The sequence below is a fragment of the Pteropus alecto genome, unplaced genomic scaffold, assembly GCF_000325575.1.
Source record: "Pteropus alecto unplaced genomic scaffold, ASM32557v1 scaffold12, whole genome shotgun sequence".
Lineage (NCBI taxonomy): Eukaryota > Metazoa > Chordata > Mammalia > Chiroptera > Pteropodidae > Pteropus > Pteropus alecto.
In genome coordinates this window covers 11503004-11527932 of record NW_006432669.1, presented here as the reverse complement: position 1 = coordinate 11527932, position 24929 = coordinate 11503004, and the positions used below count along the sequence as shown (strand labels likewise).

The window sequence follows — 24929 nt, the reverse complement described above, 5'->3', positions numbered from 1 at the left end:
TGATTTCACTCAGAACTTCGGCAAGAAGTCTACCCATGAGCCTCTGGGAGTCCAGGCCTGCAGGTATCCCTACTACCCCAAGCGCTAAACCCACACCTTTCCCCCACTCTGCCTACAGCTCCTAGTGTGTACTCCCGAGTGTGGCAGTGAGTGTGTGCTCCGGTAGACATGGGGTGCATTCAAAAAACAGGTCATGTTTTGTGGGAAAGGGAGAAACCACAAAGTTAATGTTTTCAATAGTTCGCCTGGTGAGTTATAAAAGCTTAAGCTTAAGAATTCTACCACAAGAGGGAGCAAGAAGAACAGAACAGTTGTACCCATACACTGCTGGAGAAAATGAAACAATAACATCAATGAGCACAATACCCCAGCTGAAGGCAACTAACAAAACATTAAGCAGGTGTCTGTTATTTCAAATGCAAAAGCAGCAATGCAAAACTACGAGAAACATGCAAAATTAAGAAAATAGGTAATTACCAAAAGATAACAATTCTCCAGTAACAAAGTTTAAAGTCATGGAATTTTGCAACATAGCTGATAAAGAATTCAAAATAGATGTTTTGAAGAAACTCAATGAGCTAAAAGAAAACTTAGAAAGACAATCTGTGGGATTACACTAAAAAATTAGAATAATAGAGGATCCAGAAAGAGAGGAGAAGGCAAAAGGGGAAGAAAGTTTATTTATTTAAAGAAATAATAGCTAAGAATTTCCTAAATTTAGGGAGATTTCGATATCCAGATTCATGAAGCTAATATATAGCCACATTATCTTAATGCATAAAAGACCTTTTCTAAGATACATTATGATAAAAATGTCATTTTTAAAGCCATCTATAGAGTCAGTACAATTTCGTTCAAAATGCCAATGGAATTTTTCACAAAAATAGAAAAAAAATTCTCCTAAAATTTGTGTGGAATCAAAAAAAAATCACAAACAGCTAAAACAATCATGGGAAAGAAGAATTAAGCAAGAAGCATCACACTTCTTGATTTCATATTATATTACAAAGCTATAGTAATTAAAACAGACACACAGAATGAAGTGTCTAGAAATAAGCCCTCACACTTATTGTCAACTAATACTTGACGAAGGAGCCAAGAATACTCAATGGTGATAGTCTCTTCAACAAACGGTGTTGGGAAAACTTGATAACATATAGAAATAAATTAATTAATTAATTTTTGTGAGTGGTGTAAGACCCGTATCTTACACCACTCACAAAAATTAATTCAAAATAGATTAAAGACTTAAACATAAGACTTGATACAATAAAACTCTTTGAAGAAAACATAGGGAAGAAGCTCCTTGATATTGTTCTTGGAAATTATTATTTTTTAGATATGACACCAAAACCACAAACAACAAAACCAAAACCAAATAAATTAGACTACATCAAACTAAAAAGCTTCTGTGCAGCAAAAGAAACAATCAAAAAGATGAAATGAGAGAAAATATTTGCAAACTATGTATTGGATAAAGGTTTAACATCCAAAATATATAAGGAACTCATGTAACTCAAAAACAAAAAATAAAACAAACAATCTAATTAAAAAATGGAAAAAGAAACTAAATAGAAAATTTTCCAAAGAAGATATCCTAATGGCTAACAGGTACATGTAAAGATGTCCAACATCACTACTCATTAGGGAAATAGAAATCAAATCAAAATGAAATGCCACCTCGCACTTGTTAGAATGGCTATCACTGAGAAGAAAATAACTAACAAGTATTGAGGACATGGAGAAAAAGGGAACCTTTGTGCACTGTTGGTGAGAGTGCAAATTAGCTTAGCTATATGGAAAACAGTGTGGAGGTTCCTAAAAAATTAAAAATAAAATTACCATAAGATCCAGCAATTTCACTTTTGTATATATATATAAAGGAAATGGAAACAGAATCTGAAGAGCTATTTGCACTCCCATGTTATTTTGCAGCATTGTTTACAATAAATACCTAATAAATGGAAACACCCTAAGTGTCCATCAATAGATTTATGGGTAAAGAAGTTGTGAGATATATATATACACACACCTACACAATGAAATATTATACAGGCATGAGAAAGAAGGAAATTCAGCCATTTGTGACAATGTGGTTGGATCTTGAGGGCATTATGTTAAGTGAGATAAGTCAGACAAAGAAAGACAAATACTGTATGACATCATTTATATGTGGAATCTAAATAACTAAACAGGTGAAAACAGAGTAGAAAGGTTGTTACTAGGGCCTGGGGGTGGAGAATTGGGGAGAGTTTGTTTAAAACTACAAACAGTAGATAAATAAGTCCTGGAGAAGTGATGTACAGCACAGTGATTTTATACAATAATACTGTATTATAAACTTCAAAGTTGTTGAGAGAGTAGGTCTTAATTGTTTTCATCACACAAAAAAAAGATAATTTTGCAACGAGATAGAGGTGTTAGCTCATGCTATTTTGGTAAATATACTGCTATATGTTAATGCATCAAATCAACATATTTTATATCTTAGTATTACACAATTCATGGCAATTATATCTCAATAAAAATATAAAAACTGTGTGCTATTTAGTTTTATTACTGTGATTTGTTATTACTTAAAAAATATTTTTATTTATCTGAATTTCTTTCCATTTCCTTTCTCTTCAGCAATTAGTTGTATGTATTTCTCATTCTTTGATTTTCCTATTATTTTCATCCCTATTATTGTTTTAATTTTCTTTGGCTTTCTATAACTATAACATATATGGCTTTCTATATATATATATATATAATTAGAAAGTCATATTCTATAACTATAACATATATGGGTTTCTACATATATAATTAGAAAGTCATATATGTTATAGTTATATATGTATATAAATATGTTTAACATTTTATACAATTATATTTATCAATTTACCTTTGTATTTTCTTGTATTGCTGCAGAATCATCTCAATCATTTGGATATACAATTCTATTTTTAATTGTTTTATTTTATATTTAATTAATTAGAACTTATGGTTTATCTTTAAACATGTAAAGTTAACTTTTCTTCAATAATTAAATAAAGGTATAAGATGTAAATGTTTAAAAAAATTAATATGTTACTATGATAAAATACTTAGTCTTCAGTAAAAATATAAATTAAAAATTATGATTTTAAATTACACTTAACTTTAAGTCACTTTAAAATTTCATAGAATCAAGTCCAAAAGTGTATTATACTTATTAATTTATTATTCTTCATTTTCTGTTGCTGTCACACATGCAACAATTAACACTTTTTCAGGTGGAAGAGCCTAAGTGAAGGTGCAATCTCAATCAACGATTTCCCCACACTATTTAATTGCATTTAAGGAGGTTAAAAATTATGTTTTCCTCACACCTGCTGAAAGTACCAGCCAATACCTTAAATAAACCTCATTTCATATTCATATGAACATGTACAATCTCTCCAATAGTGGAATTGAATTTTTGATCACATGCAATAGTACACTCTACTTTGAAATAAAGAAACTTGTTACTTTAAAATCATGCAGGTACATATTCTAAAGCTCCCCGATTGTTTTCAGGGACCAGTAAACTTCTAAAAATGACTTTTAAGTAGATGTAATACAGAGACATATCCTCTATCATCTCCACCCATATAAATACACTTTCACTGTAAGCCAAGGATTTACTCATTCAATAAAGAATGCTGAACACTTACTATGTGCCAAGCGCTGTGTTGAAAACTGAAGGAATACTCGTAGGCTAGTCTGTAAAGAGGAAGTAAGGAATTTCAGCATTATGTGATAAATCCTATGATAGGAGTGACCACAGCATGACAAATCAATACAGATGAAACATGCCTATTTCAGTCTCAGGAGATCAAGAAAAGTCTCTGGATATGAATCTTCAAACTGAAACCAGAAGAGAATAAACCTCACTAAAATGAGAGAAAATTTTACCAAGTATAGAGAATGACATGTGCAAAGTGCAGAGTCAAGAAAGAGAACAACTTCTTTAGGGATTTCCCAGGTAACTCAGCATGACTGGAGCTCGAAGAGATTGGGAGTAGTTGGGAAGCTGGAAAATGATGCAGGTGCCTATTCATGAATGGCTTTTCATGCCATGCTGGAGAATTTGACTTTATTTTGAAGATAAAGAGAAGCCAATTTTTGAAAGACTGTCTTGTGTTGCTAGGAGAATGCTTTGGAGAGGAACAAGATCAGAGGCAGGAAAAGCAGTGGAGAGGTAATGCAGTAGTCTACATAAGAGGCAATGGTGGTTTAAACTAATTTGTCAGTGGGAATTAAAAGAAAGGTTTCAAGACAGAGCTGATTTGGCATTTTGAATGCCTGGATTTAAGGAGGGAATTAAAAAGGATTCAAGGATGATACCCCAGCTTCTGGCTTGGGCATGTGAGTAGATGAACATCACTGTTAGTGTATAGACATCTGCTGACATATAAGGGAACAGCAAAAGAAAGAGTCAACGTGACATGAGACAGATTCATTGAGAATTTGCCAGCATCTGTCTATTTACTGGTCACATGAGATTTGAGCACTTTTGTTGGCAGTGAGGCTTAAACATGGAAGAAACTAATTGGGTCACATGGAGCTGGGACTACTAACAGGAATGATCTACTCTGGTTTAGCAAGATGTGCCTGACATCAGCTTGCAATTGCCAAAGCAGTTGTCTTGCTAATTAAAGAAGATGATATAGTAGAATACTGGAAATATGTTCACCTATCCTAGATATAATTAGTGCATCACATTAAGTCAATGGTTGTCAAAAAATGTTTTGCTACTGTGAGCTGTGTAATCATGGCAAAGGGACACTTTACAGGAGCATCTATCTGCACTCTTCATGTCTTATCAGTATTATGTAATAAATCATCACATCTCTATGCTTTTTATACAGTATATGACATGCATGGATTTATAACATTGATTCATTCATTCACTCATTCATTCATTCAAAAATATTTATTGAGTGTCCACTTAGGTTCTAGGCACCGCTTTAGGCATTGAAAATAAAACAGGGCTTTTGGTTGTTGAGATGACAGACAAAGGTGCCGAGTGAAAATAAATGCTACGGAGAATAATAAAGCAGAGTAAGGAAAATGGAAAGTATGGGCAGTGGTGGGATAGGAGAGTTGTGCAGTTTCTAATTTAAGTAGGGTGGTTATGGAAAGCCTCTCTATTAAGGTGATGTTTAAGCTGCGAGAGTGAGCCATGTGGCAGCTATCTATGGGACGAATGTTTCAGGCAGAAGGGAGAGCAAATGTAGAGGAGGCTCTGAGGGCTCAAAACAAGAACATATGCCTGTGGTCATGAACAGCAAGAAGTTTCATTGTGTGTGTGTGTGTGTGTGTGTGTGTGTGTGTGTGTGTGTGTGTGTGTGTGTATCAGGTTCTGTGTGAGGATTAACAAGGGAAACGAAGATAAATAAACATAGCCCTTGCTTTCAAGGAACTTATACACGCTTATACTTTAATACAGGAGATAAAAAGTAGAAAACAGGAAGTGTCATTATAAAGAAAAAGTTACGATATTACTTCTGGAAGAATGGATTAGGAAACAAAACACAAATGTACAAATGACATCAATGTTGTATCCATATCCAAATGGCATAGAAGACTGACAATACCTGAAGTTATGGTCATGTTCAAATTTCAGTGTTATGTGATATAATATTGTCCTAGAGAGTACAGCTAGTTTACTGAATACTTTTATTAACTTTTTACACAAGTTATCTTAAAATCAAACAGCAAGTTTGGAGCACCAAAAAACAGTCCAGGGAAAGTATGTCTTCTTTCCGCTCTATCTTTAGCATGTAGCACATAGAAAGGGACAGGGACACACACAGTCGGTCTTCAACAAATATTTTCTGAATGAATGAAGAGAAAACAAATGCCTAAAATGTAAATAATTTTCACGAAAACATAACTCTTGTCAGTTTTAGCATTAGTAAAGAGTACAGAGTACTTGAAGAAAGCTCTGTGTATACTCTCAAAAAATATGATGTAGGTGTAGGAAGTTAGGATAACTCAGACAGATGAAAATGACATGGCAATATTCAAGAACAGGGTGGCTCTTTTGTGCAAAGATTCGAGACCAACTTCACATCTAAATGCTTTAAACAGCAGCATGTTCTACGAATAGCAGTTGCAGCTGCAAAACGAAAGAATCATCATGGCATGTGCTGAGTGAAAAGGCCCGTTGTTCATAAATAGGTCTCTCAGCCCCACCTGCACATGGATCATAATTAGTGTCTAGTGTCATTAACAAGTATAACGGATAACAATATCATATGCACATAGTGCAGTGTCCTCATTTCCGGGGTGATTGGTTATGTACATTCTCTCTGGTGTTCTGACAGATTATATACAAAAAGTTTTCCTTGACTTCATTGCAGTTTACTTGAGGCCACAATTACTTCTATATTGATTTGATCAGTCTCCCCTTGTATCTCATTGTGAAAGTCCATGTTACTAGGGAAACATATCCTAGTCTGAGTCTTGATACATGGCACAGAGAATTAAAATTAGCTCTAACCCTCCCTGAGCTTGCCTGGAGCCACAGACTGGTATCTTAATTTGAGACTTCCCCATGTAGATAAATAATTTCAAGGGAATCAAGAGATGCAATGTTTTCCATTAAGTTTCTCTAAAAATATCATCCTATTTCGGGCACTATTATGATGCTTAAAACCATAACCTTACACTGTTATTGCACTACATTGATTATATGTCACATTAAAATTTTTCATTATAGTAATTTACTATTAATATAATTAAATTATACTTTATGGTTCTAAAATTCATTAAAAAGTTCATTTAGTTTCACATGATATCAATAGTAACAATAAATGAAAAGTGGTTACTGGGTATAAAATCAGTGCACTGTAAGCAGAAACTTCTAAACAAATGAATTCATTTTACTTATTTCTAGCATGATTTCTAGTTTATGTGAGAAATACAGAATTGCCAGTTTAAAATAATAACTATTCTTCCACGGTTGCAACTCCCTTGGTTTCTAGTACAGTTCTTGGTACACCATGGGGACCAAATAAATGTCTCTTAATTAAAGAGGTGGATAAATGAATGAGCACAAGTGTTTTGATTCCAAACAATTCAAGCCATCTTGGGAACACTTAAGTTAGGGAGAATTTCACAGAGGTTTATAAAGCTTCGTGCATTCTTCTTTTTCTGAAGCACAAGCTTCATGGCCATCTTTAACACTCATGTTCTTTCACCTCTCAGCTGAGTCCATGGTCTTTTTAGGCTGACCTTAGCTTAGGATTTCTTAACCTAGTTTTCTTAAATGAAACACAAAAGCCCTAAAATTATAGGCAAAATTGGTGAGCATATGTGCATGTGGACATTTTTCTTGAAAGTGTGTGAAAGAGCCTATAGCTTTTATCAGATTTTCAAAGGGATGTTGTGTTCCAACATATGTTAAGAATTACCTTTACGGCCATGCTACCCTGAACAAGCCTGATCCTGTCTGATCTCAGAAGCTAAGCAGGGTCGGGCCTGGTTAGTACTTGGATAGGAGACCACTTAGGAAGACTAGGTGCTGTAGGTGTAAAAAATAAAAAAAAAAAATAAGGGATTGTAAGCTGACAAGGTCTTTGCCATCTATGAGGTCAACCAAGTGTTCTCTCCCCTAAAAAAAAAAAAAAAAAAAGAATCACCTTTAAATGTCTTCTCATACATCAGCATAAAGCTACTCACTGTGTTCTTTTAAGTGCTTTTTTTTTCCAGAAAATAATAAAGTAATAAGTATACTAGAAAATATGTACAATAGCTATTTTCTAATATAAAATGTGTTAGTAAAAAAACACTTCTTTTACCTCTTTGACACTGCATTTTGTATAAAATAAAATGTACTTTAAAAATCCTTATGGGGTGTTAACATTTTAATTAATTAAATTTTAGTAAGAAGTAATATCCTGCCAACTCTGGAGTAATTATTGTTATTAAATTTTAATCACTTTAAATAGACTAAATTCATTTTGGTACATTCCAAATGCATTTAGAAAACCCACAATTATAATATAATGAACATATACAACATAACTTTATTTGCACATTAAAGAAAAACAGTTTAATTGACTCCATATATATTTAGCGAGGTCCTGCCTTGCCGTTAGGCTCTGTAAGATATGATATGTTAGGCTTGAGGTACAATAAGAGTAAGACACCATCCTTGTCCTCAGAGTTATATCCAGCTTGGACATAGGCAATGATAATACAGAGTAAGAAGTCTTACCCTGAAGGTACACTTGGGGCCTTGTGTGAATCAAGGTCAAATGCCTAACAAGTCTTTGGGATTTATGGGAAGCTTCAGAGAAAAAGAAACTCCTAAACTTACCAGTGTATGTAAACCAGACCTAAGGGAGATATGGGATAGGAAAAAGATGGTGAGAAATCAATCAGCGCAGCAGTAGGGGCAGCCAATATAAAAGTCCAGACAACTCAGGGAGGTTGATGGCTTTGGGGAACTAAAGATTTCTTCAAGTGAACTGAAATGCTAAAGGATTAAGTTTTTATGCCATTTAAAAGAGTTCACCTGCCCCTTATCCGGAGGTCAAATTGGGATCTACTAAAGACTTTAAACAATGGGATACAAATTGGAGACAAGAATGCAATGCTATTTGAAGTGTTTAGAAGTTAATAAGTGAGTGTAATTAGTTTGAATACCTCATGCCTCTAGAATTTGGATTCTGTAATCTTTAGGTTAAAGGAATAGATCCCCTTCTCCCCCACAAAAAATTTTAAAAAACACCTAAATTAGATACTCATTTCCTGCCAAATAAACATCTATTTAGCAAATGAAAACAAATAAATATGACTATGAAGAATAAAGGACTTTAATACTGTGCTCCAAACACAGTTACATACTGGTTCCCTGCAAGTTAGAAAAGTAGCATTGATTAACTGGCATTGTTTAGAAAAGACCACATTTTTCAAATCAAAGTAAGAAAAATGTGAGATACAAGATAAACCATCCCCCGCCCCCGCCGCCGCCATACTTCCTTACTCTCACACCAGGATGAAAACAAAAAGCTCAAGAAGAGAGAAGGTAATGCTGACAAGTGACGATGACATTGGCCATGCAGCCGGCCATTCCATGGACTGAGGACCATTGATAGGGCACTGATTGGCAGACACTGTCACAACAGAGAAGAGAATAGGTTGGGAATAGATGGTAGATCTCAAGGTCTGTAATTGAGCTTTTCAAAAACAAAACAAAACATAAAACAAAATAAAAAAGTCTGAGATGCCAAATACAGTCCTCTGCAAACTTAATATGCAGCTGGGAAATGTGTAGTTAATACGTATTTTTTTCTGTTCAAATTAAACAGGGTGTGCTCTAGCATAAAAAGGTAAACCAAAGCCTTGAGTATGATCTTTGGAGAAAAGGTCCAATAAAGCAAGGTCTTGGGTTCAGATTTGATTCTTACTAGCTATGCAAAGTAAGTTATTTTGTTAACTTTAGTGCCTAGATTCCACATCTGTTCAGATTTTGTGACATAGTAAGTGGCCAGTTAATGGTAGCTATTATTGTTATTGTTAGCAATAAAAATAATAAAATTCTATATTGTCAAAAACGGCTCTGTCCAATACAGTAGCCATTTAGCCAATGTAGAAATTTTCATTTCTAGTTTCTAATTTACAGCACATTGAGATGTGCTGTAAATGTAAGATACATGCCAGATTTTGAAGCTTTAGTATAAAAATGTAAAATATTTGATTAATAATGTTTACATTGATTAGTGTTGAAATATTTTACATATTGAAATGATATTAGGTTAAATAAAATATTATTAAATTAATTTAATTGTTTCCTTCTTTAAAATATACCTTCTGGAAAATTCAAAATGTGGCTCATATTTCTATTAGAAGTGCAGATCTATGCAAAATAAGTAATTCCTCAAATACCAGGAATTAAAAATAACTACTGTTTATTAAGTCTCCGCTATTCTGTAGATCATGGATCAGCAAACTTCTTCGAAGAATAAATAGTAAATATTTTAGACTTTGTGAGCAATATAGTCATAACTATTCATTTGTCTTTATCATAAGAAAGTAGCTATAGACATACAAATGAAATGAGCATGGTTGTGTTCCAAAAAAACTTTGTTCGTCAAAACAAGTGGCAGGCTGGATTTGGTCCATGGATTGTAGTTTGCTGGCCTCTGCTCTAGATATTTTTCAAGATATTTTTTATACGATATTTCTATCCATCACAATAGCACTGTCAAGTAGAGCCTATTATCCACATTTTCATATAAGAAAACTTTAACTTAGAAAAAGTTAAATAATTTATCCAAGGTTACACACTTAGAAGTAAAAAAAAAAAAAAAACTTATAATATTATATATCCATATATATAATTTATACACACAATATCTTATTTACTTCTAAGACTAAAACATTCAAATTAGAGCATTGTTAATGTAATCCTTCGGTTAATATTAATTTAGTTGATAGAAAAGAAAGATAAAAACAGTTTCCAAAGTAAATGGGTGCTAAAACTTAAAAATGCCTTATAATTTTAAAAAGTGCTCTAAACTGAACACAGAAACAAACACCATAGGCAATACAAATGAGAGCTCATTCAAAGTTTGAATCCTCTAAGCACATTAATAAAATAAAAACTTCAGGAGACAGAGATTTTTGTCTGTCTTGTTCACTGTCTTTAGCACTCCAAAGAGTGTCTCACACATAGTTGGCTCTCAAATATTTTTTGAGTAAAGTTGTTTTCCACAGGCAGTTAAATTTTACTTAGATTCTTATATTATAGGACACTACATCCAGACACGGGACTAATCTAGATTTAGATTTAGATTTCTCTAACTGGGAGTTAGAGAAATTAGATTTCTCTAACTGGGAGTCTTCTACTAGGAGAAAGGATGGGTAAAAAGTAGTGAATACACAACACAGAGTACTATAATGCTTAGAAACAAGAGATTAGAGGTCTGGACTAGGTAGAATGTAGAAACATGTTTCTGGAGAGAGAGACGGAGGGAAGGAGAGAAAGAGGGAGTAGAGGAAGGAAAGAAGGATGGAAGGAAAGATAAAATATTATGCAATGTGTCAGAGTTTACAATGAACAAACAGGTACGCCAGCAATTATAAAATAGAAAGCATGTACTACCATGCTAAAAAGAACACTGCGCTGTGTGAACACAAAGGAAGAAATGTCAGATTCTTCCTCTGGTCATCAAAGAAAGCATGTCTTTAGAAATATTTACATCCTCTCTTTTTTAAGTTCTAGAGTTAAAAAAACATAGACTGTTCTACAATCAAACATTTAAAAAATTTCTCTATTTTTAAAAGCAAAACCACTGATTAAGTTTTTTAATTAGCTTTTTTTTAGAAATCGTAAACCTTACCAAACAATGTTTTCCCTCTCCCCCGGCCAGATGTCATCTGCCTGTTTATTGTTAAGCTGCATATTAATAAGATGCAAGAATGGAGTCATAGATAAGAATTATTTTCTTAACATCCACAAATAGTTCAGTTTGCAAGAGAATTAAATAGCAAACTCTATTATTAGTTATATTTCCACTGTTTTTAAAATGATAATTTGATTCGACTCTGATCCTTTATTTTATTTAGTTATGACTTTTAATAAGTGGCTGAAAACATAAAAAACCACGATCTGTTCATATTAATAACATAAAGTGGTATGGATATAGCTGAAGCTTTCAACTCCATGCCCTCTGTGAAGTCTAAGGCAGATAATGACCAAGCTATTTAATAGCAGAATACATACTATAAATCCAGAGTCTAGCATGTGCTTTTTTGTGTATTTTTTCAAGAAGCACTATATTCACTAAAAATGCTATAATTTTCTTTTGAATGTCTTGTGTCCATTTATATTTTAGTGATGCTCAAAACTGCTTTATTTAGCTGAAATAAAGAAATAAAGACAATAATAAATTAGTTTAGTAATTTATATTAAATTATTTGCATAACTTTATAAATGAAAAATTACCCAATTGATATGTTACAGATGAAACCATTGTATTTTTGGATAATTACAATTCATGCACTGACTCACTTAATATGCAAAGTCTCTAGTTTCAAAGAGAATAGGTTAAGGTGAATATTTTTTCTGGTGATCATCTGAGTTATTTACATTCAAAAACAGTAAAAGGGATGGACTCTCCAGTCAAAAGGATGGAGCTACAGAAGTTTGGAGCAATAGCAAATATTTTATTGATATTTAACTTGTCCCAATTCATATATTTTTCCAATAGCACTAAATGATTTGAGGGCAGAGGTTCCATTGGAGTTTAAGTGTTCCCAATAATAATGTTTATTATGGAGATTAATATCTATAAATCACTCAAGTGCCAAATGATTTTTTAAATAATGAGTGATTACATATGTAATGTTTCTAAAACAGATCTAGCCCATAGGAGGTACTCAATAAATGGTGACTTTTTTATTTCTCATGATCGTTATTGTCTTTGTCATCATCAACATCATCAGCACTAACGAATTTAAATAGTCCCTAAATCCGTTATGTCTTAAGGATCATGTATCTTTCAAATAAGTCAGCATCCTGGCCTTAACTTGTAATTCCATTTGTGTTCATTTTAAATATTCTCTTTAGGTATGGTTTTATAATCTAGCAATGTGTATTTATACATGTACTATTTAACATTATGTGATAACATTTTAAAGTATGCTTTAATAAAATAATTCATTTAATCATCAAGTAGTCTTACGATAAAAGTATTATTATCTTCATTTTGCAGTGAGGAAATAGATTTTGAAAGCTAACTTTAATTAAGTCAAGCAAACTGTTTATTATCGACACCTTTATAGACCTCAAGTTTGATTTTCATAAGAAAATTTAATTTTTTCTTCTCACTAAATTGTACAAGAGAAATAGATTATATTTCTTTCTAAGAAATTCCTTATTCTATATTGTTTTTATTTTCTTTTATTTTCTCTATATAAACACTACTGTCTGGAGTTTTTTGTTTTTTGTTTTTAATTACTCAGTCTTGTCGCCTTCAACAAGCCTATAGCAATCTAACTGGGCTGTTATAACTTATCTATAAAAATCCGTACCACAGAATTATGCCTGCCTGCACTTCCCAGCCTGCTAGTCTTAAACTAAAGAATTAATTAACCAGCCAACCAATTAACCAACCAACCAAGTAACTAGAAAAATAAAAACCCTCGAAGAACAGGGAGGAGGTGATTTTCTTCTTATCTCTTAGTGCCACAACTGTTTTCTTCTGAGTCAATACAAACTATCCAGGAAGCATCTGATTTTGCTTATTCACTTTTGGGTTCTACCACCTGGCTTCTTGATCTCTACTCTTTGTCCTTGGCTGTTCATATGCAGTACTACATACAGTGAAGACATGTTTCACCCAGGAAACATATCCCTCTGTTTACATTTCAAGCCTAATTTTTAAAAGGTCTTAATATTAAAGAGGATTCATATAATCAGTTATGTAAGAGAATATGGTAACTGTGATTCTTTCCTCACATGTACACACACACACACACACACGCGCACACACACACACGCATGCACATCACACATACTGTCATAAAAGACCAGTTCTGACTAATTTGCAGGATCCAATGAAAAGTTCAATCTTCTCACTTAAAGATGAGAAGACAAAACTGAATGTAAAAGACACATTCACACAGAGAAAAAGGAAAAAATGACTGACAGGAAAATTAATTACCCTGTTATTTAAATACTCAATCTTGAAGTTGATTAAGATTCTTTAATAACTTTGCCTTTATTAAAAACAAGTGGTATCTGGAATGTGAATTTTTTTTTTTTTTTAATCTCTGAAAAAGGTCACTCGAATCAATTTCTGGTTTTAGCAAGAAAATGACTACCCATGGTTGGTAGGTGAATATTCTCAAAATTTTAAGAGTATGCCTAGATCTTTTTATTAAAAATATTTACATATTTATTATCAAAACATTTTGATCATGCATATATTGTAAAGTAGGCTTTATGTTCATCCCCAATTCCTTTATTGTGAATCCTTGTTTCAGAAGTATGCTTTCTATTCAACCCTATTCACACTTTCTCTCTCCCTGATTCTATTAAGAGTAATCCTATCAGAGTTTGTTAATTACCACTAGGATAAAAGTGACTAATTACTACTTACTATATTAGCTTACACAGAGCAAATTTAACCACGTATGTATTGCAGACTGGTCAAATGTTAAAGTTGCCCCCAAACTGTTAGATCTTAAAAAAAAAAAAAAAAAGAAAAAAAGAGTAGATTCTGTCAGCAAATGAAATTAGTTGGGTTAAGAAAAATGTCAACTATATTAAATATAAGGGAAAGTTAAGAATAAACGTGCTAAAGGCAGGAATGAATGGTGGGATTGCCACTAACATCAAAGTTATACTCTTTCAGACAGGGCAGCAGTCATGGGATCAAGAGGGACAAAGATACTATGTTTGTTCTCTCTCACACACTTTTCTTTCTCTCTCCTTCTCTCCCTCTCCCTCTCTCTCTCTGACTTTGGAGAAAAAAAAAGATATAAGGATAGGTGCTAGGGAAAAATGTAAGTAAAATGATTTGCCAAGGCTAGCAGAAGGCCACTCTAGATAAAGGGGATAGCTAAGGTGTAAGGATAAGCACAAATTAAAAACTTGCAGCCCAGAAGCTGCCAGCAGGAACTCAATGGCTTTTCAGTGAAGACAGACTAAGATTCAAAGTTAAGAAATAATCTTGCTTCCCAGTATCTACAGGTCACAACCTCATGAGGTCCTACTCTGCAAAAGCTGGCTGCTACAGAGGCTGAAGCTAAAGCATGAAGTTCTGGGTTGACTACATGAGAGGTATTATATCACATGACTTGCTGACACTGAGGAAAGGAGAGAATACAATTGCAATAGAAGTGTAACTAGACCAGTACTTTTAATTAGAAAAATAAATATTCTGTTCAATGTTTTTGAAAAACTTTGTACTCGAAAGTGATACTCTTTTGGTATCTATTATGACTTCTGTAAATAATAGCATAATATTATGGCAATACAATTTTAAATATGCTTTAAAGTAATTATGACAATGAGAATTTTAGAAGCCTGTTTACAGTAGAAGTATACTGATGGGTTAAATTTATCCAAATTCGATCTAATTCAAAATTGTGTGGTTTTACAATAGAATTAAGACACCAAGTTCTAGGTCATAAAATGGGTCAGAAAGGATGTATACAATTCACACACTCTCCTGGGGAATGTGCTTTTTAGTTGGGCACAAAGGCTTAAATTTTGGCGTCAGAGAACAGACAAACGCTTGGAGGAAGCCATTTGAGTCTTTTCATTGTTTCTCAAATGAAAGGTTTTGTCCCATAATCTAATACATTATTTCTTCTCTCCTTACAATTTCTCTAATTTTACCAAATTCCATCCTTACTTTATGTCCCTCCAAATAACCAAAGCCATGAATAATTGAACCATTTAACATCTTCATGATAAAATACATGTATTGATTAAAAGTAGCAAGTAATCTTGTATTTTGATTAATGTCAAAGTAAAATCTAAACATCTATCCTCCATCTTCATACCTAACCCACTTTCTTGCTCTTTGGCACTTGTTCATCTGCCTAGAATATTTTTTTAATTTAATTTTAATATTAGTTTCAAGGATACCTTACATAGGTTAGATATTTATATAGTTTATAAAACGATCTCCCTGATTGCTCTTTCTCTCTTCTGACTCTACACCTAGCCATTACATTAATGCCAACTGCATTCCCTATGCTGTGCTCCTCATCCCCGTGACTGCCTAGAATATTCTTGCCACAGGTAATCTATTGGATAAATCATTCTTCGGGTATCACCTTTTGTATCTTCTCATTGGGAATGCCTTCCCTGATCACCTAGACTAAGTTAGATCCCCTTGATATAAATAGGGTGTGAGACTTTTTCTTCTTAGCACCACCATCTTTGCTAAAATTGTATTAGGTGTATATTATGTGTTAACTATCTATATCTCTGAAAACAGAATCTTTCTCACAAAAGATATGTGCAATGCAACTGTACTGCAGAAATGATGAACGAATTGTAAGTATCATGAGAACATGACTCTCTATTTCAATACTATTGTATATCTAGCATTTAACACAGTCCTGTTGCATATTATGTATATTGTGGAAAGTATGGATTTATTTCCTATTCTACTTTATTTTCATCATGATTTTCTTATTCCTATTTTGCAGACTATGAAGATCTGTAAAATGTACCAGATACATACATATATATATGAGAAATAGAGTAATATTTGAGGTGGAAATAAACGTAAGGGACTGCCTAGTTTCTTCATAAGGCCACAGTTTCTTGTTCTCTACTTATGGCTGCATGTGAAGTCATTCTTGGATGGTGACTAAAAATGTCATTTCTTTAAAAGCAATGCATACATTGGTGCTGATAATGGAAATGAAGAGAAAGTGAAAACTAAAAAATTAATAAAGATGACTACATAAGCATCTGTAGAAATATTAAGGGTCAGCTAAACTCTATTGCATTTTAAGGAGAAAAATGTAATATGCCATATTTCAAAAATACCGGTGGACATATTTCAGTCTTCTGGGTGTGTAAAGGAGAACGCTTCTTTATTCTCCTTCTCTCTCTTTCTCACTTTCGCCAGGCCAGAATATTTTGGTGACTAAACCACTGATTCAAAGGAATCCAGGTGGCAGTAATCAATAAGTAGATGTACTGTCTAATCATAAATACTATTACCCAAACATACCAGGAATATTGTCCCTTTTCAGCCAGAGGCCAGTCCTATTATTTTTTACCCACAAAAAGAATCAATAAAAATAGTTATTCAAAATTTCAAATCTCACATGACTTATAGGAAACAAAACATACACCGAATATCAAGTAATCTTTACAATGAAAGTTAGTAAAATTTGATTTAAAAAAATATACTATCCTTATAAGAACATCAGTCAATGCACTGTTGTTTTCTACTATATTAAAAAATTTATACTGATACTTCATGTATTGGTATAAAAATATGAACGATTCTTTAAAATTTAATATTTCCGAAGTATACTTTTTTGGAATAGATTGGGTTTATATAAGCCAAAAATCTTTTCCTTCTCCATTGAAATAAGATTGAGGAAGACTGATTTTTTTGTTTGGTTACATTATTTAACCTATTTTCACTCAGAAAATAAAATCGCTTAATTTTTTTTTTTCTCTTTCAGTGTGAGCCATCTGCCAGGTAAAGTACCATGACCAGCTGAAGTGCTTGCTGGGGTAAATACCAGCTGTGACCACATGACCAGTTATAGAACCAAAGACTGTAAATTGTCATGAATATTTCTTTATTTTTTTATGAGCATTTCTGTGTTTATATGTATATAAAATCTTTTTTTATGTCCTCTCTTACCTTCTTATCATGTAACATAGGATGCACTGACTTTATATCATAATATTCAAATGTCGATAACTTTACATCATAGTATTTAAATTATATAATATCAAAGAGAAGAGTAAATGTCACTGATGGAATTTGTATCCCTTTCTTGGGAAATGGTTAGTCATTTTCAGTTGTATGCAGGATAGTTCTGTCATGTTAGGCAGAAGTATGACCTTGTTATGGTCTTTATTCAGAGATGAAATGTAATTGAGGAAATTTATATAAGTGCTAAGTTGATATGGGGAAGATTTGTGATGGTTAACTTTTGTGTCAACTTGGACAGGCCATGTTACCCTGGTATTTGGTCAAACATTATTCTGAAGGTTCCTGTGAGGCTGTTTTTTGGATGACATTAACATTTTAAATTGGTAGACTTTAAGTAAAAGAGATTACCTCTGCTGTATGTAAATGGACCTCATTTAATCAGTTGAAGTCTTTAATAAAACAAAGACTGACCTCCTCCAATCTAGTAGAAATTTTGCCAAAATATGGCCTTTGAACTTGAACTGCAGTATGGCTCTTCTCTGGGTCTCCAGATTGTGGGTGCACTTTGCAGATTTTGGGTTTACCAACCTCTATGATCATGTAAGCCAATGTCTTAAAATAAATCTCTCTATAGATAAATGATAGATAGATATAAATAGATGATAGATAGATAGATAGATAGATAGATAGATAGATAGATAGATAGATAGATAGATGATAGATAGATAGATAGACATTCTATTGGTTCTGTTTCTCTGGAGAACCTTGACTAATACCTCCCCCAAATCAGAATTTTTTTAGTGGAATCTCTAAATCTTTTTTCTTTTACTTTTGTTTCTTTTTCTTTTCTTTCTTTCTTTTTTATATTCTCCAAGGCATGACTTAGGGTTGGAATCTCTTAAGTAAAAAATTAACTACAACCCTCCACTCACTTATGACTCTTCTATCCTTGATAACCTCACATCTTACCCTCCATGATTAAATATTAACTTCATTTTATTTATTTCTGAAAATAAGATGCTTTTAGCTCAAAGATTTTTGAGAAAATTATCATGGAGTGGCTTATTTAGAGTCTCATCTAGTCATAATTTCTTGATATGCTTCACTGACATCAGGCTGAATGAAAATTTCAATGAGACTTTTGTGGAAAAACACTCAGAAATTAATTTCAAAAGCTGACATTCAGAGGCGAATTTTGGAGACTACACAGAGTGCTTATTTATTCAGCAACAGGTTATGAGAGTTGCTTAAATAGATGTAGAGTACAAAATCAGTGCTACTTACATAAAGTGTCAAAAACCATATTGCATTCATAAGGCAACAACTATGAATAGAAAACTGAAATGGAAAAGCGTTAGCTTCCCCAATTAAATATAATATTAGAGTGAATAAAACAAGTGAGAACAATTTTCAGCTATTACTACTTTCTTTCATCTGAAATGCTTGCTCAGTAACGATCAAGACAATGGGTAAAGTCCATTACAGTTCTAAATGAAAAGGGAAACTCATAATCAATGCTGATATACATTTATCTCTACACACAGGCATAATTGGGCCTCTGCATGAACTTAACATATATTCAAAGAGGATTTTCTTTCTATTGTTAGTAACCCAAATCCTGGTTTATATAGAGCTTTCTCTTAGGCTATGAAATACATATACTTCAATATTTTTAAAAGTGTATACTTGAATAGGAATTATACAATAAGCACTAAATTAAATAAAATAAGTTTCTCATTTATCACGTTAGCTAATATTGAGTTTGAAGCATCAGTGATACGCAGGAAGATGAAATGGACACCGTCTTTGCACTGACAGACATATAGACAGGCTTATGGGAGATACAGACAAGAAGGTGATTATGAGACAGCAAATCCAGGTTCCCTACCATGACAAATACCTGCATAATCCATCTGCCTCTGTGAACTGATCATTTAGGAATATTCCCATTGTTTATATATACTAGCCACCTGACCATTGGCATGGCTGTTTCTTGAACCTAGAACTCTTTCTGTAGGTCTTTGCATGATTAGTTCCTTCCACTCATTTTGGTTTCAATTCAAATGTTACCTTCTTTTTAGACAGAAATTCCTGCATGGCTGTGCTATTTTTTAAGATCAAAGGTAATGAAAGACAAGAAGGAGTTTGACAGATGATAGACTAAGTTAATAAAAATGATAATTACAATACCCAGCACTTTCTCAGGTTCTGAATTGAAGATTTGTTTTGTTTTTGTTTAGGGAGGTAATACCTGGATAAACTTCTTTGTTTGACTTTGGAAAGTCTTTTTGAAAAAAAATTACTATTTCTATTGCAGTGCCTATTTTCTCTTTTCAGCATCTTAATTTGTTGTTATTTTATTAACTGGTCATGCAGTTCGTTAGGAATGTTTCCTGGTGCAAGGAAATTAGAAGAATGCTACTTCAATTTATTTTTGGCCAGTTAACCTCATGCTCAGTTAATGTGACAAGTATCAAGAGTGCATTGCTTGTCTGTGGTTATCACTTTGTCCTTCACTTTAATTCACCAGAGGGCACACCAGAGAGTTACAGCAATTGCTCAAAAGCACTTTGTCTTTAAGGTTTTTGTAGCTTAATTATGAACTCTGTGACTATTCTGAAGATAAATAAAAGAAAGAGATTAGATCACTTGGTTGCCACTCATTTGAAAATAGTGAAAGCAATACTTTTATTAATTTTCTCACATATTTTTATGAAAATTACATTATATAGAGCTACCTTTGTGCTTTATAAGTTCTGTACTCAGTATAACTAAATTTTGAAAAATGAATACTTTTTTTCTTATTAAAACATGCAACTTATACAGTCTGTTTTTATTCACGTGTAATAATTAAGGATTCAATAGCAGAGACACAAAAGGATATGTTCATCTCCTTCTACTTCTGTTCTTCAGGACTTCTTTTACTCTAGCAATACTGAAGTATTTGAACATTCCTGTGGATTTTTAAAAGCTCTTCTTGAGTTGAACCATACAGCTCCTCCTTGAGGGTTCAGAGAAAGCATCACTCACTCATTCAAAACTCACTTAAAATGTCACCTTCTTTATGAAACTTTTCCCATCCTTGCCATTTAAATCTGTTGTCTTCTGTGGTCAATATCTTCTTTGCATACTTATGTCTCTACATTTACACAATGTTAGTGCACTTCTCAGTCAATATGTCTGTTTCTCTCTCCTAGAAACAAAGTCTCTTAAAGATGGGGATGTAGCTGACTCATTTGGTAGCCACAGCAACCAGCATGTTTAGCAGATACAATGCACAACCAGGTGAGCAGTTTCAGTGGCCAGAATTTTAGGGAGAGCTCTTCCTCATGAGAAAAGCAGCAGACTAGGGGACAGGATACTTTAGCTACAAAATTACACTGTGGTGGGAGGGTCATGTGTGGTATCTAGAAGATTTGACTGCTTGAGAGTCACAGGAACGGAAAGGAGGAAGCCAAAGAAGCCGCTTGGGTAGTGCCAGGTCCGTGGAGAGGAGAACAGCTGTTCTAACTGTGAGAGTTTGAGGTAAACTGTACCTAAAGGTACAAACCTTCTATCATATCTCCATGAAAACCTTAATTAAGATATAAATTTATATCTTATGACAAATTTTGTATGATTTCACTTGTATGTGGAATCTTAAAAAATAAAAGAAGCAAAGCAGAAACAGACCCATAGATACAGAGAACAAACAGATAGTTGTCAAAGGGTAGGAAGGATGGGGTATGGATTAAATTAAAAATAAATAAAATAAATAAAATAAAATAAAATAAAATAAAATAAAATAAAATAAAAACTAAAACAAAACCAAATGAAAAAAATGTATTCTGTGTTTGGTCATGTTTGCAGTAAGTTTGCTACTCTGGCCCTAGTAGTGAATGCTTTGGAAGACTAAATTTAATTTCAAAGACGCACATTTAAAAACCATTAAAATGAATTTTTAAAAGATACAAATTGGCAGCAGGTACTGTGGAAAGTAACTCATATAGGGTAATATATGGACTTAATGAATGTCTATTGAACTAGTAATGTTAACTATTTCCATGCTCTAGAGCTATTCAAAATTAGTCACTTTCTGTTCTTTACTCATGTTAACCTCATGCTCTTATAATTAAATTCATAACATTAAATTTTATTTTTGCTATTTATTTTTAATTTCATCATTATTGCATTGTCATATGAAGAAGAATACTTAAGTCCACTTTTACCATCACTCACATACCCAGTTTTTTCCCCACAAGTGACTACTATTATCAGCTCATGTACACATTTCCTGACTTCTTATTTATTTACACACACGTACACATAAATACACACACCCCTGTAGTTATTTTGATTTGATTTCTATAGACATTTTACATATGTTATCTAATGCATGTGTTATACAAAGCAAAAGAAACTTCTATTCACTCAAATTGTTGCATGCTATTACAATGTATGAGTATGAAATAGTTTATTTAAGCTATTACTGATGGAAGGACATTTGGTTTATTTCTCTATTTTCTCTACTACAAACCTGCAGTAAAATACTGAAATTGCCTTTTGTATATTGTGCAGGTATTTTTCTAGAATAGACACCAAAAGCTGGTTCTTAGGGAATATACATGTATTTTTTGAAGGCAGCTATGCTCAGCACTGTACCACCAACTCCACTATACATGTGTTCTTAATTATGTTATTTACTACCAAATTTTCTTACACAGTGGCCATACCAATTTTTTACCCATCGGTAGTATAAATACTCACTTCCTCGTATTCATTCCAATATTTAATATGTTTGTCATATGCTACATTTTAAAAAGAACATTCTGTTTTATCTATTAATACATCTCTTATACTAATATATTTCACTTGATTCACTGGTGTTCATTATATACGTATTGAATAAGTGAATAAATTCAGATATGTAAGAAGACTAATGTGAGAGAATCAAATTCTATGATAACATTTTACATATACTGTATTTGTTGTATATCTTTAAAATCACTATAGTCAGCCTAGGAACAAACTAAATGATTCAAAATATCTGGAATATGTCTACATTTCTTATTTTTTTCAAATTGGATAATCGAAGTAATATAAATATCAGAATTTATAAATACTCATGTTTGCCAAAAACTGTGAACACAAAATTTTAAAAAATGGTTTTTGGATACTGAAAGAATTCAATACGGTGCATGATAAGCTGTTCCTACCAACCAGTCTAGACAATCAAACATTACAGAGACAAGTTTTCTGAGTTCAAATTATAGGAAACACTGAAACTAACTGGGTAATGACTCTGATGTTCTGTGGTCTGTACAGATACTGTTCTTAAGAAAATAGTTCAAAGATAAGAATTGAATTCCAACTGGGGAAGAATATGACATCTGAGGTAGACTTTTTATGTCTAGTTATGTTACCTCAAAGTTTTCTATTAAAAATTAAGCATGAAAAGACCTTTACTGGTCAATAAACTGCTCTGAATCCTAAATATTGGAATTATTCTTCGATCATGTCAATATAAGCAGATGGCTCAAGTAATTCCATTTTTATGAAACTCAAAATGTGCACAAGATTTCAGTTAAGAAAACTTTGGGTCACAAAAAAGTCACACAAAATTTTCTATTTTTCATATAAATAAAAGCAGATAGATTTTTACAAAGACAGCATCAGCACAAGAGGAAGTAATTACTCATTTGAATTTACCTTATATTGCCATCAATTCATTCATAAATACTTGTAAGGAGAAAACAACCAAAACTTGTGCCATCAATTGACTAGTTTTCCTGAGTTGCAGCTATAAAGAAAAGAACTCTCTCTGCCTGTAAGCTAGTATAAGAACATATCCCCCAAGGAGTTCTTTTAGTACTTGAAAAGTGGTCTCCAGGCAGAGATTTCCTTTTTTACATAGGTACTTATATCTTCAATTCTTTACAAGTCTCTGAGGATTAAGAAGGGAAGGTTAATATTTTCATCTGTAAGATGATGGCCTAGAACTACTGCAGTTTTGATTTTACAACTGAGCTTCTTGCCTGATCAGCATTTGTTTTATTTTTCATGGAGTAAAAAATTTGTTCTATATTACCAGATAGTGACACTAAAGTAACCTTCCATTTTCTTTCACAGCGATCCTTTTTTAAACTTGGAAAGTAAGTTTCCCTTTTGATGCATAATTCCCAGTAGTAATAGCTATGATAATTCAATACATGTAGGTATCCTAAGTGGCACATGTATCTTAATAGAAATGCTAGAATAATTTGGTTTACTGCTTATGCAGACGTTTTCAAATTTGTAGGAATACTAAAGCCTTGTGATTCAACTACACAGAAATTTTTATTGCTGACTGAATTATAATACAGCCTCCACTTGGCCACAGTGTTACGGTTATCTTCGGAGGTTGTCTGCTGCATTCTTTTATTTTCAACTAAGTCAATGTAAAAATCACCCAAGATATATGAGTTTCTAAATCATTTAGTAGCTATTAAGTTATAGAGATATGAACTTGAATACTTGAGTAAACTTAAAAATCACCCTGTCCTCTTTTACACACACACACACACACACACACACACACACACACACATTTACTTTGCTAAAATCATCCTAATCCAACATACTAAAATTAATTATAAAATTATACCAGGGAATATACAGGGTATTAATTATATACATTTCATAAACAGATTTATAATAAATTGATAGAAAATTTCACTATTAAATAGAAGAAATAACTAAAGTGCTAATTATCCATTTCCACGTATATTTTCACATTCTTCATGCTTTATGTGTCTTTCAGGTAAGTAACACAGTATACTTCAAATAAAAATGTAACTTAAAATTGATTGCATATGCAGATGTTTGTTAAGAATATTTCTTTGAATCTCAGTAAATCAAAAAAAAAATCCAGAAACACATTAAAGTCAACTTACTTTAAAAAATTAGATATAATTCTTTAAAAAAATATGCATTTAAAACTGTATTCAATCAATCTGATAATTCGATGTGGATAACTTTAAGAAATAGTCTTATCAATGATAAAATTTCTGAATGTATTAATATATATTTTATGTTTTAAGTATTTTCTTATCATTAGTTAATTTAAAAATTTAATTAAGTATGCAAATTTTATTTTTAAGGAAAAAGAACTTCAAAATAAATACAATACAGTTATTTCATGTGAGATGAAGATAGACTAAAACAAGATAAAGGATAAGCTGCCATTTTTCATAATTAATAAAATTCCTGGTGAATGGATAAAAACTTTTCCCAAGTCCCCCAGAAAGGAGGAGTAAAGAGTAAAACTGCTTTTTTTTATAGAGAAGAAAACATTCATCTCTTTATATCAATTTAATAAAGGAGTTCATTACACAATGGAATGTTACTCAACCATGAAAAGGAATGAAATCTTGCCATCTGCAAAGGATAAATCTAGAGGGCATGATGCTGAGTGGTGTAAGTCAGACAGAGGAGGACAAATGTCATTTGATTTCACTTACATGTGGAATCTACAGAACAAAATAAACAAAATAGACTCATAGATACAGAGAACATTTCGATGGTTTCCAG

General features: G+C 32.6%; 1 protein-coding gene and 1 pseudogene across 5 annotated transcripts in view; one reads left to right on the top strand and one right to left on the bottom strand.

Annotated features, from left to right (window-relative positions):
• GRIA4 (glutamate ionotropic receptor AMPA type subunit 4) overlaps window positions 1-24929 on the bottom strand; it is a 317944-nt gene that overhangs the window by 236248 nt on the left and 56767 nt on the right. The window lies entirely within an intron of this gene.
• On the top strand, window positions 7422-7540 carry LOC112476285 (annotated as a pseudogene).